Below are 17,180 nucleotides of genomic sequence, written 5' to 3' on the forward strand. Positions count from 1 at the left end.
TATAGGAAAACAGAGCCATGTTAGCAAGTGGCCTAACATTCAGCAACCTGAATGTTGCTGAATTTCCATAGTAACATGGAAGGTAGAAAATGCACCTAAAGGACCAGGCAATCTAGCTAAGATTTCCAAGCACAGGACTGGAAAGGCTACCTTTGTTTCTTCTTGCTGCATATAGTAAAATATAAGAGGGGAGTGAAAGCTAAATGAATGACTGTTAAACTAAAAGGAGCTGGGACTTACGGGAATTGAAGATTCTCAGGCTCTCCAAACGGCAAATCAGGCTAAAATTTACAAATGTTTTCCAATCTAATATCATGTCCAGGACACTCACAGAAAAGCATGATTTAAAGATGAAGCTGAGAATTTGACTATAAAATCTTTTAAGACCTCAGAGATATCAAAAGTGCTGCCTCCAAGCACTGTTAAGTCAGACGGAAGGCTCTCTACAGGAGTTAAGGGTGCCCTGAAAGATTTTCTCAACAATTGAAAGTGAAATTGGTATAACATTACTTTAAATAGTCAATGAAAGAGCAGCAGGAAAACCTTTTGACTGGCCTCAATCTCTCCTGGTAACCTAAAATATCCATCTTTTTGTATAATTTCAGTAAAAAACGTAATAAAGCCCTACACACAGCTATGAATGCGAAATCTAGACTCCAACGAGCTCTTAGTCCATTTTCAATGAACACACTGGACTCTCGCCAGGTTTATTTTAATAGCCACCAGGTTGGCTCCCTCCTTCTTTCCTCTCCTATCTCTCCGAACCCAATTCTATGCATAGCAGTTTTGCCCTTATGTTCTTCTAAAAAATTATTTAGGTCATGTTCTCCTCACTCAAAATCCTGTAATCCTCTCCATTTCACTCAGATTAAAAGCCAAATTTCCAAGAAGGGCCTAAAATATCAGCATAATCTGGCCATGCTGCCTTCTGATATCATCTCCTATTATTATTTTCTACTCAAAGGAGAGTATGTCCAACTGGAAATTTAGTAGAAACATTAAAGAAAGATAAGAAAAATAGCCAGGATAATGAAACAAAATAATGATAGAAGTAAAAGGATCAGGGAGAATATATTTGAAAGGGAGGACAGGTAAAGGAGATTCAAAAACACTTAGTATATGTACCTCCTATTGAGTAGTCCCACTTCTCATAAGCCTCAATCCATTCATAAACACATATATTGAACTTTCTTTATGATTCTAGTGATTATTTCTTAAATATAAATGAACAACCAAGGATATCCAGGTACTTGAGAAAAGACTCTATCAGGAAGGAAAGATAACAAAATAATAAAAATAACAAAAGGAGCATAGGACAAACAGAGCTCAGAAGAAAACTTAAGAAAAAAATTATATTTTAAGATCATTAAGAGAAGATACCATGTTTAAAAATCAAGTACAACAGCCTATGTAAAATGAAAAATAAATATGCAATAAAAAACTCTTACATATTCAAATAGGCTGTTTCAAATTAAAAGAAAAGTAATCGAAGCATTAAATGATTTTAAAAATCCATTCAAATGACAGAGATGGAAAATGAGAAAAAAAGATAGAAAATTAGAAATTATGACCAGGAGATGCAACATCTGAGGAGAAATGTGAGAAAGATAACTTAATACAAGTAAAAATGGATGATGAGGAATTACAAAAATAAAATGTGGAAGAAAATTTCCACAAATATGAAATAAGTCTCTAAATTCAAAGGGTCAACCTAGTATACAGCATAACTTTAAAAAATGACCTCCATCAAAGACTATCCTAATGAAAGATGAGAACATAAGTGATAGCTTAAAAAACCTTGAAAGTGTCAGAGAACACAAATTACATGCCAAGAAATAGAAACCTGAAGAGCATCGATTTGCCTAATAGGAACTCTAAATATATTTAAGGATGTGAAGCAATGCCTTGAGAATTCTGAAGGAAAAGTAAGTGCAACACTGAAAGAATCAAAATGTCAATTTACTTGAATCATTCTTAGGATACTATTGGATAATTAGCTTAAATAACACATGTAAACAAGAATAATCTAAGAACTCATAAGACATGGGAGTCAGAAAGTGAAATCTAAACTAGCATAGAAAGAAAGAGAGTCCTAGAACAACAGCTGTGGAGCAGACTATGAGAACATTCCAGAGTGAAGAAGGAGGCAGAAACAATTCTCAGAAAAAATATAAACTTGTAATTTATTTCATTTGTTTGGAATTTTGGAAAACATATTGACAAGTATTTGAAACATTTAAGAAAGTATACTTACATATATACATATCTACGTCTATATATATACAAACACATAATCCTAATTTTTGCAAACTAGGTAAATGATAAATCATGTATCTTTTAATTACAGGGATTGAAGGGATATTGGGAGAGAGTTGGAAGACAGCTGAGGTTTGTGAGCAAAATTTTTAAACACAAGATAAGAAGTCAAAAGATGATGACTTTTAAAATTCCAAGTAACAGCAGGGTATAAATAAATATCTAGCTATCTGTCTATCTATCTATCAAGACATATCAGATTGTAACTAAAAACACTGAAAATAGTGTCCTCTAGAAATAATTCAAAAATTAAAACTGGTAAAAGAGAATTTTCAATTTATAGACTTTTTGGTATTTTTTGATAGTTTAGATGCTTACATGTTTTAACCTAGTAAAAAATTTAGTTTGAAAAAAATAATAAACAATGTAGCAACACAGTCTCTTCAACAAATGGTGCTGCAACAACTGGATATCCACATGCAAAAAAATGAATCTAGACACAGACCTTACACCCTTCACAAAAATTAACTCAAAAAGGCTCATAGGCTGAAATGTAAAATGAAAAATTACAAAACCCTTAGAAGATAACGCAGAAGAAAACCTAGATGACCTTGGGTATGGCAATGACTTTTTAGATACAACATCAAAGGCAGGATCCATGAAAGAAAAAAATGATAGGTTGGACTTCACTAAAAACTTCTGATCTATAAAAGACAATGTCAATAGGACAGAGTCAAGATGGCGTACTAGGAGGACACGGAATTTGCATCTCCTCACAACTAGGGCACCTACCAGGCACCGGTGGGGGACCGCAGACACTGAAGGGGATGGGAGGAACCAACAGTGACCAGCTTCTGGGATCTTGGCTCCCAGGCCAGAGGTCAGGCCCAAGCTCCTGTGGTGGGAGCTCCGAGTCCAAACTGCTGGACTAACAGAGAACCTCAGACGCCAGGGAATATCAATTGGAGTAAGGTCTCCCAGAGTTCCTCATCTCAGCACCAAGACCCAGCTCTATCCAACTGCCTGCAAACTCCAGGGCTGGACATCTCAGGCCAAACAACCAGTAAGACAGGAATACAGCACCATCCATCAAAAAAAAAAAAAAAAAGAAACGACAAAAAAATACGTTCCAGACAAAGCAGCAAGGTAAAAACCTACAAGACCAAATAAATGAAGACTAAATAGGCAACCTACCTGAAAAAGAATTCAGAGTAATGATAGTAAATATGATCCAGAATCTCGGAAACAGAATGAAGAAAATACAAGAAACATTTAACAAGGATCTAGAAGAACTAAAGAGCAAACAAACAGTGATGAACAACACAATTACTGAAATTGAAAATGCTGTAGAAGGAAGCAATAACAGAATAACTGAGGCAGAAGAACGGATAGATAAAATGGTGGAAATAACTGCCAGGGAGCAGAATAAAGAAAAATGAAAGAAAAGATGCGGAGAGTCTCAGAGACCTCTGGACAACATTAAACACAGTAAAATTCGAATTACAGGGGTCCCAGAAGAAGAAGAGGAAAAGAAAGGGTCTGAGAAAATATTTGAAGAGATTATAGTCAAAAACTTCCCTAACCTGAGAGAGGAAATAGTCAATCAAGTCCAGGAAGCACAGAGAGTATCATACAGGATAAACCCAAAGAGAAACACAGTGAGACAAATAGTAATCAAACTATCAAAAATTAAATACAAAGAAAAAATATTAAAGCAGCAAGGGAAAAGCAACAAATAACATATAAGGGAATCCCCACAAGGTTAACAGCTGATTTTTCAGCAGAAACTCTGCAAGCCAGAAGGGAGTGGCATGATATACTTAAAGTGATGAAAGGGAAAAACCCACAACCAAGATTACTCTACCCAGCAAGGATCTCATTCAGATTCGATGGAGAAATTAAAACCTTTACAGACAAGCGAAAGTTAAGAGAATTCAGCACCACCAAATCAGCTTAACAACAAATGCTAAAGGAACTTCTCTAGGCAGGAAACAAAAGAGAAGGAAAAGACCTACAAAAACAAACCCAAAACAATTAAGAAAATGGTAATAGGAACATACATATTGATAATTACTTTAAATGTAAATGGATTAAATGCTCCAACCAAAAGACATAGACTGGCTGAATGGATACAAAAACAAGACCCATACATATGCTGTCTACAAGAGACCCATTTCAGACCTAGGGACACATACAGACTGAAAGTGAGGGTATGGAAAAAGGTATTCCATGAAAATGGAAATCAAAAGAAAGCTGGAGTAGCAATACTCATATCAGACAAAATAGACTTTAAAATAAAGATTATTACAAGAGACAAAGAAGGACACAACATAATGATCAAGGGATCAATCCAAGAAGAAGATAAAACAATTGTAAATATTTATGCACCCAACATAGGAGCACCTCAATACATAAGGTAAATGCAAACAGCCATAAAAGGGGAAATCGACAGTAACACAATCATAGTAGGGGACTTTAACACCCCACTTTCAGCGATGGACAGATCATCCAAAAGGAAAATAAATAAGAAAACAAAAGCTTTAAATGACACATTAAACAAGATGGACTTAATTGATATTTATAGGACATTCCATCCAAAAACAACAGAATACACTTTCTTCTCAAGTGCTCATGGAACATTCTCCAGGATAGACCATATCTTGGGTCACAAATCAAGCCTTGGTAAATTTAATAAAATTGAAATCGTATCAAGTATCTTTTCCGACCACAACGGTATGAGACTAGATATCGATTACAGAAAAAAAGAAGTAAAAAATACAAACACATGGAGGCTAAACAATACGCTACTAAATAACCAAGAGATCACTGAAGAAATCAAAGAGGAAATCAAAAAATACCTAGAAACAAATGATAATGAAAACACAACGACCCAAAACCTACGGGATTCAGCAAAAGCAGTTCTAAGAGGAAAGTTTAAAGCAATACAATCCTACCTCAAGAAACAAGAAAAATCTCAAATAAACAACCTAACCTTACACCTAAAGCAATTAGAGAAAGAAGAACAAAAAATACCCAAAGTTAGTAGAAGGAAAGAAATCATAAAGATCAGAGCAGACATAAATGAAATAGAAATGAAGAAAACAATAGCAAAGATCAATAAAACTAAAAGCTGGTTCTTGGAGAAGATAAACAAAATTGATAAACCATTAGCCAGACTCATCAAGAAGAAAAGGGAGAAAACTCAAATCATCAGAATTAGAAATGAAAAAGGAGAAGTAACAACTGACACTGCAGAAATACAAAGGATCATGACAGATTACTACAAGCAACTATATACGCCAATAAAATGGACAACCTGGAAGAAATGGACAAATATTTAGAAAAGCACAACCTTCTGAGACTGAACCAGGAAGATATAGAAAATATAAACAGACCAATCACAAGCACTGAAATGGAAACTGTGATTAAAAATCTTCCTACAAACAAAAGCCCAGGACCAGATGGATTCACTGGCGAATTCTACCAAACATTTAGAGAAGAGCTAACACCTATCCTTCTTAAACTCTTTCAAAATATAGCAGAAGGGGGAACACTCCCAAATGCATTCTACAAGGCTACCATCAGTGGTGGATATTCCTTAAAAAACTAAGAATAGAATTACCATACGACCCAGCAATTCCACCACTGGGCATATACCCTGAGAAAACCATAATTCAAAAAGAGTCATGTACCACAGTGTCCACTGCAGCTCTATTTACAATAGCCAGGACATGGAAGCAACCTAAGTGTCCATCGACAGATGAATGGATAAAGAAGATGTGGCACATATATACAATGGAATATTACTCAACTATAAAATGTAACAAAATTTAGTTATTTGTAGTGAGGTGGCTGGACCTAGAGCCTGTCATACAGAGTGAAGTAAATCAGAAAGAGAAAATCAAATACCGTATGCTAACACATATATATGGAATCTAAAAAAAAAAAAAAAAGGTTCTGATGAACCAGGGGCAGGACAGGAATAAAGACACAGATGTAGAAAACAGACTTAAGGACACAGGGAAGGGGAAGGGGAAGCTGGGACAAAGTGAGAGAGTAGCAATGACATATATACACTACCAAATGTAAAATAGATAGCTGATGGGAAGCAGCTGCATAGCACAGGGAGATCAGCTCGGTGCTTTGTGACCACCTAGAGGGGTGGGATAGGGAGGGTGGGAGGGAGACTCAAGAGGGAGGGGATATGGGGATATAAGTATGCATATAGCTGATTCACTTTGTTATACAGCAGAAACTAACACAACACTGTAAAGCAATTATACTCCAATAAAGATGTTTAAAAAAAAAAAGACAATGTCAAGAGAATTAGAAGACAAGCTGCAGACTGGAAAAAAATATTTGTAGAAGACACACCTGATAAAGGACTATTATCCAAAATACACAAAGAACACTTAAAAATCAATAAGAAAAAAACCTGATTAAAAAATCGTCCAATGACTTCAACAAACACCTCTAAAGAAGCCATACACATAGGAAATAAGGATATAAAAAAGATGGTCCACATCATATGTCATCAGAGAAATGCAAATTAAAACAACAAGATATCATTACACACCCATAACTACACTATACAATGAGATATGTCAACAGCAAATGCTGGCAAGGATGTGGAGCAACAGACACCCTCATTCATTGCTGGGGGGTATGTAAAATGGTAGACTGGCAGCTTCTTACAAAACCAAACATACTCTTACTATACAACCCATCAATCTTGCTCCTTGGTATTTACCCAAAGGAACTGATAACTCCACACACAAGCATGCACATGAATATTTACAGCAACTTTATTCATAATTGCCAAAACTTGGAAGCAACCAAGATATCCCTTGGTAAGTGAGTGGAGAAATAAACTGTGGTACATCCAGACCATGGAATATTATTCAGCACTAAGAAGAAATGAGGGATCGAGCCATGAGAAGACATGGAGGAACCTAAAATGTATATTACTAAATGCAAAAAGCCAATCTGAAAAACTACATACTGTACGATTCCAACTATATGATATCTGGAAAAGGCAAAACAATAGAGACAATAAAAAGTTCAGTGGTTATCAGCGGCTGGAAGGGAAGAATGAATAGGCAGAGCACAGATAATTATTAGGGCAGCAAAAATACTCTGTACGACACTATAATGACAGCTACATGTCATACATTTGCCCAAACCCACTGAAAGTACAACATCAAGTGAACCATAAGGTAAACTATTCAATTCGGGTGGTTATGACTTGTTTATACAGGTTCATCAGTTATGATAAATGCACCACTTTGGTGTGGGATACTGATAATGGGGTAAGCTATGCACGCGTTGGGGCAGGAAGCATATGGGAAATCTCTGTACTTTCCTCTATTTTTCTATAAACATAAAACTGCGCTAAAAAAATAAAGTTTTTTAAAACTAATATTTTTAAAATAATACATCTTTTGAAAATAAAGGAGGATGAATCCCAATACACTGAATATTATACCCTTGTATATAAAAAATTATTGATACTTGTGTGAAGACAATAACAGAAGTTTCAACAAATTCATTTACTGCAGCATGTATTAGATAAAGTATGTATCTTCTTTCTTCTGCTATTTTATTGAACGTTCAATGGATATGCAGTTCTATAACTTTTTGAATAATTTATGAGCTAACTTGCATTTGGTATCTCATGGTGTTGGAATAAACTTAAAAAGTACTAAGCTACTATAATTCCATTATCTTAGGGTGATAATATATAATCACCTTAGTTCATCTACATTAGGAACGCCTTTTAATTTTAACATCAAGATGAGGTATAAATGACTCGGTGAGTACACATGACCAATAAAATATACAGAAAGGAAATTAGTTGTGTTATACACAGATCCTAACTTACGTTTCTTGAAAATAGTTAATACTTCTGGATGTTTCATATAAAATCAGTGACAAATTGTGCATTTGCTTAGTGTTTTAAGAAGCTTTAAGGAAAGGAAAATGGAAACAATTCTCAAATCATCCATAGTGTTTTAAGGTTGTTAAATAGAAAAAAAAAGTGAACACTAAAATCTATTTTTACATATCTCTGTGAATCATTAAAAGACATTTACTGTGATTTAAAATATAGAAAAAACTATGATAAGAACCAGATTAAGCCACATACATTTTGGCTTCTTTATATTTAATAGCTCCTAAATGTAGGTATGCTAATCTTGTTCACTGTAAGATGAAAGTACCTGTAATTTCCTGGAAGGATAGACTTTAGTCCTGATAAGCACCTGATAAAGAGAAGATATCACTGTGGTATCAACCACCTACTACTAAGTACGCAGGAATTTTCTGAGATTGTTACCAGTTACTTGTGCCCACTGGGCAGATAGGCGCATATCTACCATTTTCAGAAGTGCTGGAAGAGGCCAAAAGTTGCCTGAAAACTTTGTGAGAAAAGTTAAGCCAGTTTATTAAAGTGACTAATGAAATCACCACTCCAGGCGGATGGAATTACTGGAAGCTGGTGGACTGAAGGCATGGGTGTCCAATCCAGAATCCTCTGATGGGGAGAACTATGTTGTATTAATATTGCCAGCTTTGTACATCTATCTGTGTATAGAACTCTATTCGTTGTCTGCTTTGGTTTTGTCCTTATGTAAATCACATCATTCTCCACACACCATGAAGCTCAGTGGCTAAAATAGGATTGATGTAGTGTTCTCAATACCTAGGGGTAAAAGTAAGTGGATGTAGATGTAGGAACAGAGGGTTGCCAGGATTGCAGACATTATCACACTTGTTCCAGGATGCACGCTATCTAATTCTGCTAAGGCTGCCATAACAAAAATACCATAAACTGGGTGGCTTAACAACAGAAATTCATTTCTCACAGTTCTGGAGGCTGGAGGTCCGGTATCAAGGTGCCAGCCTATTTGTTTCTTGGTGAGAGCTCTCTTCCCAGCTTGGAGATGGCTGCCTTCTCGCCGTGTGCTCATATAGCCTTTCCCCCGTGCATGTGCACAGAGACGGGGATCTCTGCCTCTTCCTCTTCTTAGAAATCCACCAACACTATCAGATTAAGACCCAACTCTTAAGGCCTCATTTAACCTTAATCACCTTCTAAAAGCTTTATCTTCAAATATAGTCACATTGGGGGTCAGGGCTTCAACCTTTACATCGGGGGAGGGTACATGATTCCATCCACAGCACAAGCCTTTGACCTTGGTAATGGTAAGAGGGCACAATCTGAACTGACAACTATATACTCCCATAGATGGGATGAACTAGATTATCAACCAATGAAAGACAAAGCCATTAGAACCATGGACCGAACTATCTGCAGAAGACACACATCGGGTGGTAACGTTGGGAATGGTGGACGGTCTCTACGACCACTTTGAGTTCCCAGGAGATTGGCAGTCAGCAACCTTCCAGGAGAAGAAAAGATGTTAAGGTTTTAAATGTGGTATGGGCTGGGAGTGTAGCTAAAATCTGTTTTAAATCTTATTGTGCCAATTCCTCCTATAGAAGTGTTCAGAAATTCAGGAACTATAAATTATGGAAAATATAAAGACTTTAGATGTGAGAGTGATAATGATCACAATAAAGTTAAGGGGGAAAAAACCACATTTTTTTTTCTCTTCCTTAAAATAATGCAGTAAGTAGGAATCTGCTTAAAATAAATGGTTGAAAATTTGTGTTCTTAATAACCCCCCCCCTTTGGGCATTATCAATTCTACACTCTCTGATTGTGCAATCTAATAATATTTTTAATGATGTACATGGCTTAAAGTTCAGATGTACAAGAGACTGTTGAACAAAACAATAAAAATTATTTAACTGAGAAATAAAACATAATTAGAAAATGTATAAAAGGCTATTTTTTTGAAAGACAAATGAGGGTCACATAGTGGAATAGATAGTTCTGAGTGCAAAAGTTTTAGCTAAATGTGCCTTCAAAATTTGGAAAAATTAAATTTTTTTTCCATTTTCAGAAGACCTAAATATTTAAAGTTAACCTGTATGTTTTAGTAATTATTTACCACAGCTAAAATTCTTTTCGAAAGAAGATAACCTTTTTCTGAGATATAAAGCAAAAAGGGCTTATGTTGTACACAGAGATAAAATAATTATAAAAACATGTAAGAAAAGTTGCACAAAAGAAACTACATAAGGAGAATTAGACAGACACATGAAAAAAAATAAACAACTATATACCTGTGGGAGGTAGTGTCTAAGATTACAACTAATGATGCTCACATCCTGGTATTCACAGCCTTGTATGATTCTCTCTCCTTAAATAGCTTTCTTCTGACCAACAGAATATCTCAGTGTTTAGGGGAATGTCTCTTCCATAATTAGTTTACAAGAGTCTGACTTCCGTCTTGAAGCATATACCTTCCCTTGCTGACTTTCATGAAACATGTTGCCATGTTAGAGAAGTCCACATGACAAATGATGCCTTCAGCGCAAGAACCTAAAAGGAACTAAAACCTTCCAAAAACTATGTAAATGAGCTTGGTAGTTCCTTATTCTGCTGAGCTTTCAGATGAGACCCCAGCCATTGAGGACACCTTGGATGCAGCCTTATGATAGACACTGAAGCAAAGGACCCAGTTAAGCTGTAGCTAGATTCCTGAGCTACAGAAACTGTGATATAATGAATCTGTGTTATTTTAAGCCAGGAAGTTTGTGGTAATCTGTTACATAGAAATAGTTAACTAGTAAAATACTTTTTTCAAACTAAAAATAGATCAAGGCAAAAATAATACAGAAAACACAAACAACGCAACGAAAAAGGTGTATTTCACAGACAGTATTTTTTTGTGTGTGTCAGCTTAACTAGGCTGCAGTACCCAGTTATTCAATCAAACGCTAGTATAGGTATTGCTATGAAAGTATTCTGTTGATGTGATCAAAGTCCATAACCGGTTGACTTAAAATAAAGGAGATTATCGTATAACTGCATGCCCTAATTCAATCCTTTGACATGACAAGAGCAGAGTCGAGGCTTTCTTGAAGTAGAAATTCTGCCTGTGGATAGCAGCCTCAACCTGTGCCCGAGTTCCAGCCCACCCTTCCTGACAGCCTGTCCTACGGTTTTGGATTTGCCGAGCCAGCCCACATAACCCTGTAATCTATTCCTTGCAATGAATCTCTTAATATATTTCTCCTACTGGTTATGCTTCTCTGGTCAAAACCTGACTGATTCAGATTTTGATAATGGAAAGGATTCTCAAAGAACAGAACCTTAAGGATGAGTTTTTTGAATTAGTTCTGGGTTTTCTGGAATTGGTTCTCTAATCTAATTAGGCTTGTAGGCACTAATGATTCTATTCTGGTGGTAAAGGCAGCACTGGTGGGCCATGGCATGGTGTGACAATAGAGAGATGCAAAATGTCACTACTGCTTTTTCCTAACCAAACTCATAGAAGGCAAGGTTCTGGGTGACCACGTATTCGATACCTCAAAACATTTTAGTCTAACTAAAGAGTATAAAGGGATTGGCTGGTTGCTTCTAACTCCTCTGGAGAAAGTGGAGAAAGAACAGGATGAGCTTAGGGCTTCAAACTCCCAGCTCAAGCTCTGCATTAAAGACTGGAAAGCTCCTATACCTGACCCTAAAGGAACCTGTATTACTCCTGTGGCCACAGGGACAAGATATCTGAAAACCAAAACCAGAGACATCCTGATAATGGCTGATATAGGTAGTTAACAAACTTTCTTATCAATAGTAACAATGCTGATAAAAATCAATGTAATAGAAATTATACCTCTTTTCCAGATGCAAAAGTGTGCCAAATCTCTAAATCCTAATAAAATAACTATATTGAAAGTCTATAGGACTCAATTAAAGTAGTGCTCCGAAGGAACTTCATAACATCAAATACATATATTACTGAAAAATAGCCTCTAAAATCTTTAACACAGTATAAACAAATATAATAAAACAGCTCATTTAACAAAATATTATGTGTCCCACTAAGTTAGGCTAGTCAATTAAATCCAAAGATCATACTGCCCAAAAAGATATAAAAATTAGACCCACATACATATGGTTAATTGAGTTTCAACACAATTATTAAGACACTTAAATAAATGAGTAAACTATTTACATGAATTGTGTTAGAATAACTAGATATCTGCATGAAAAGTAAAATGAACTCTGCTTCTTACCTCATACCATATACAAAAATTAAATAAAAATGAATAAGAGACCAAAATATAAGAATTAAAATCATAAAACTTTTAGACGAAACATAGGAGAAATATTTTCAACCTTGACGTACGAAAATATTTCTTAGCTACAACACAGAAAAACATAACCCATAAAAGAAAGTGATATATATTGGACTTTTAAATTAAAATATTTTACTCTTCAAATATATGGTTAATGTAACAGAACAGGAGAAAATGTCTGTGATACACCTAACAAAGGACTTATATTGAGAATATATAAAGAATATTCAGAACTCAAAAACAAGAAAGTAAATGACTTAATTGAAAAACTGACAGGTTGATATAGTGTAGTTATGGACAAAAGTTCACATGCAACCTGTAGGAATTTTTCATGAATATACAATAGTTACAATAGAAAATTCGTCTGTAATCTCGAATATCTATATTGACTTAAATATAAATTCTAAATCCCTTCTTATAATAAAAACTGAGTGATTAATCTTCATGTAGCCACAGTTCAACTTGCTATATGAATATACAGGTAAGACTATCATTGTTCCTAGAAAAACCTACAAGTAATATTATTGATGACATCCAAACACGTTTTAAGAAATTCTCCTTTCTCAGTATGACAAAGATGGAATAAAGATGATGAGTTTACTACAAAAAAAGAAAAAGAAGAAGAAAAACTGACAGAAGACATGAACAAACACTTCCCAAATAAGGTATTCAAGGGCCAATAATCCCATGAAAAGATGTTCAGCATTTTTAGTTATCAGGAAAATGCAAGTTAAAACCAAAATGAGATACCATTGCGTATCTATTAGACTGGCTAAAAGTAAAAATACTGACGATACCAAGTGGTGGTGAGGATATACAGCAACAGGAACTCTCATATACAATCACTGTGAGAAACTTTCTTGGCAGTTACAGAAAAACATAACCATGTATTTACCCGACATACAGTCAATTCACCCAAAGTAAATGAAAACAGATGTCTACACAAAGAATTATACATGAATATTCATAGAAGGTTGATACAATATAGCTCCAAACTGTATATAAAGAACACTGTAAATCAACTATACTTCAGTAAAAAAAAAAATTAATTAAAAATAAGAAATTATACTTCAGTAAAGATAATAAAAATAAATAAATAAGATGCAAAAGGAGTCACTCTTACTTGGTTTCCAGACCTGCATAGCCTGGCTATTAGGGAAAGAGCAACATATATTGGCGGTAGGTTCAAAACCTATGATAGCTACTGTAAATTATGACTCCAACATTCCTCTATTGTCTGTATACTACAACCACATCCTTAGTAGGCCATTACACCGTTCTTTCAGGAAACTTGAGTCCATAGGGATGAGTCCAATGCTGGCTTTATTTCCATGTGAAATGTATTTCTTTTTCAGAAGCAATATTGTGTTAGATAGTAATAGAGTAAGGCACTCCATAAGTCCACAGAAAGTGATGCTGCCAGCAACACTTTGAAGAGGAAAATCAAATCCATTCCCTCAATACTTATCTAGTCCAGTGAAGATAAACTGTTGTCCCTCCATAATGGAAGGATTCCAATGCAATCAGCCTAGAACAGATGGAAGGCTGCTGCACCCAAGAGAATAAGGTAAGAGATTCAGCGTTGGTTTCTGCTGTTGGAACGGAGCCACTTATCAGTGTTGACGGCCAGACCTGTTGTAGGCATAATTCATATTCTTAAGTTTAACACAGCTTCTATCCCTACCCCGTATCTACACAGTATATAGGCCCCTTGAACAAGGTACAGGGTGGCTGGGGAAGAAGGCTGATAGACAACCACAGGCAAAGTCATATTGGCTACCTGACACTCCTTTTCAGTGGATGTCTTTTGATGAACATTGACACAGGATATAAATATTGTCACCATCTTGGCTCATTTTGAGACATCCATTCACATAATTCTTCTTGAGAGGTTTCTGTCACATATGTTCCAACCTTGTTCCATTTGTGCCCTTGACCATCAAGCAAAATTGTTGGCTGCTTTCCATAAATTAGTGCAGATCCAAACCTCTGGCCATATTTTATTCCAGGTAATGTGGATAAACAACTGTACTGCTTGATGTTTCGCCCACTAGGAACCTTTGCCATGACCACTTTATTATAGGTTCACGCCTGACTGGGGCTATAATAGTACTGGAGGGAGTAATTAATAAGTGAATGTAATTGGAGGTAATAACTGAAAGGAAAGGCTATCTCTATTTGCAGGCGACAGTATGACATACGAATAAATCAATAGAAAAAGTATGAAAAACAATAACACAGTATGAAATTAACATACAGAAATCAACACTCTACCTAAATAAAAATAAACAATTAAATATATAATAAAGGAAATGACCACATATATTGTAGCAACAAAAAGGTTAAATACTTGTGAATAATCTTAGTAAGAAATGTACAAAACTTTATGAGATTTAGTAGATCACGCACAGATTTTTCTGCTCTTCCTCTCTCTGAGTACATATTAACATTGTACTTCTGACCTCCTTGAAGTCAAGCATGGCCATATATCTAAATGCAGGCCAATGATGGCAGGCAGATGTTACAACTGTCACTTCCCTTACAGGGAAGAGATTCTTAATTTCTAGTACATCTATTTTTATAATCTCTGAAAGAATTAGTTCCTCAGAGGGGGAAAAAAAACAAAATTAAGAGTGTAGCATTGAGAAAATCCTTTGAATTGAAAGTGTTACTATCATTTGATTATATGTTCACAGGACACAGTTTCTGGGCCAGTTTTGTCCAAGGGAATTTTCTACAATTATGGAATTGTTCTATTCTGCACTTCCTGATATGGTAGCCACTAGCCTTATGTAGCTAATCAAACAGTGGAGTATATGTTCTTTCCCACACTGACTCTGGCCTTAAGTTTGTGACCTGCTTTGTCCAAGGAAATAAACTAGCCATGGTCAGTCAAGCAGACCTGGGAGAACCATCAAGCTGATCCCAGAGCAAACTGCCAGCACATGAAATTGTCAACTAAGTAAATGATTGTTGTTTTAAGCTTCTAAGTTCAAGGGTGATCTGTTATGTAGCAAAACTACCAACACAAATGTTTTATTAACTTTTGGACTCTTTAAAAATGGAGGACTTTAAAACACAGTGAATTAATAGAACTTCTCACTCCCTGAAGTTGACTACTTCCATTGCTATAAGAACTAAGATGAATCTCCTGATAGAACTTCAAGTCCTTCCAGATACTGAAACAATTTTAGGTTGATAATTAGCAAATTAAGAAAATGGAGTGAAGGGGAGAGGTAATCATGGTTCCTGATCTTCAATTTAAGAAATTTCGGTCACTGTACACATAAAGTCAGTTTGACAAGAAAATGAATATTTCATATATTAATTCCTTTGGATGTTAATGTATCTAGACATAAATTTACAAGAATATTTAATCTTCAATTATCCTGGGAATTTCAAAAGGAAAAATGATTAATATTTAAAATGTTGGCATTGGTATATTATTATTAGAGCGACTATTCACTAGAGCATCATAATTTGTCAATCTCCCTACAAGTTACTGGTATGCTATTTTGGATATAATTAGGAAATGGAGGTTGAACAAGGAGTAAGTTTTCAGACTTCGTTATAGGGTGGCTTTGGAGCTATACAATTAATGTACTGTTCCAATATATTTCAGAGACTTCTGGGGACGAAATCTGTATTTCCCACCAGGGATCCCAAAACTAAATCAAAGGAACCATGGTTGATAACGGAAGAGAAGCCTCAGGATGCTGTGGGGCTGCCTCTTCCCCATGAATGCTGATCTGATAAGGAGTCCTGCTTCAGGGCCAGCATTGCCTATGACTAATCTACTTGGTTTGGCGGTTGAGTTAAAAAGCCTATCATCACATTTTTCTTCCCTACGATTTAACCTTTATCAGCAATGGATGTAATTTTTTGAACTTCATCTCATTTATCTGCCACAGTCCCCATTTCTTCCAGAATTTGGGTAGTACATTAATCACGGTAAGTTAAGACCAAACACACACACACACACACACACTCATGCTATATATTCAGTGCAAGTTGGCAACAAGTATCAGCTCTTCATTAGTAATTCAGAACTCATGATGAGTAAGGTTCCATCATCATGTAACTACATCATCTGGATAACAGTCTCTTCAATCACCACAGCAGTGCAAGAAACAGCTTGACAGGCAAGTACCAGCAGTGTCATGATTTGGCTTTAAAGTGACATCATTTGCATTCCCATTTCATCAGCCAGAAAGAGTCATGCAGTCCTACCTAATTTCAAAGTGGTGGGAAAAAATTCACAATCTCAAAGCCTTCCTTCATTAAAAGAACTTTACCCTCTGCATCCTGTAAATTTTGCTACATCTTCTAAATATTTAGCAGCCACTAACTGCAAGGGGCTTGGGGTGGGGGGCGGTCTGTGCAACGAGATGAAGTAATGTCTTCTACGCTCTTGACCACTGCTGGTGACACCCATCAGCCCAGGCTATAGTACTCACTGAGACCAGCCAGTGGCATTCAGTTCCACTGCAGCACACTGGTATCAATATCTGGGTGGTGGTGAGTAATAAGCAGTCTCCAGACCCCCTGAATCTGGAATGTAATTCAGCTAGAAACTTTCTCGGGGTGGTCAGCAGGTTCTTGCTTGTACCCTTTCAGTGACCTGGGAGATGGGAACCTGAGGACTCCACGAAGCCTGCCTTCATCTCACCTTGGGAAATTCATAACCTTGACAGTGGCAATGGGGCAATCTT

General features: G+C 36.0%; 1 pseudogene; it reads right to left on the bottom strand.

The window, feature by feature from the left end:
- Positions 1–9,520: 9,520 nt before the first annotated feature.
- LOC103011311 (60S ribosomal protein L7a-like) overlaps positions 9,521–17,180 on the bottom strand; it is a 69,059-nt pseudogene continuing 61,399 nt past the window's right edge.

This window comes from Balaenoptera acutorostrata, chromosome 2, assembly GCF_949987535.1.
Source record: "Balaenoptera acutorostrata chromosome 2, mBalAcu1.1, whole genome shotgun sequence".
Taxonomy (NCBI): domain Eukaryota; kingdom Metazoa; phylum Chordata; class Mammalia; order Artiodactyla; family Balaenopteridae; genus Balaenoptera; species Balaenoptera acutorostrata.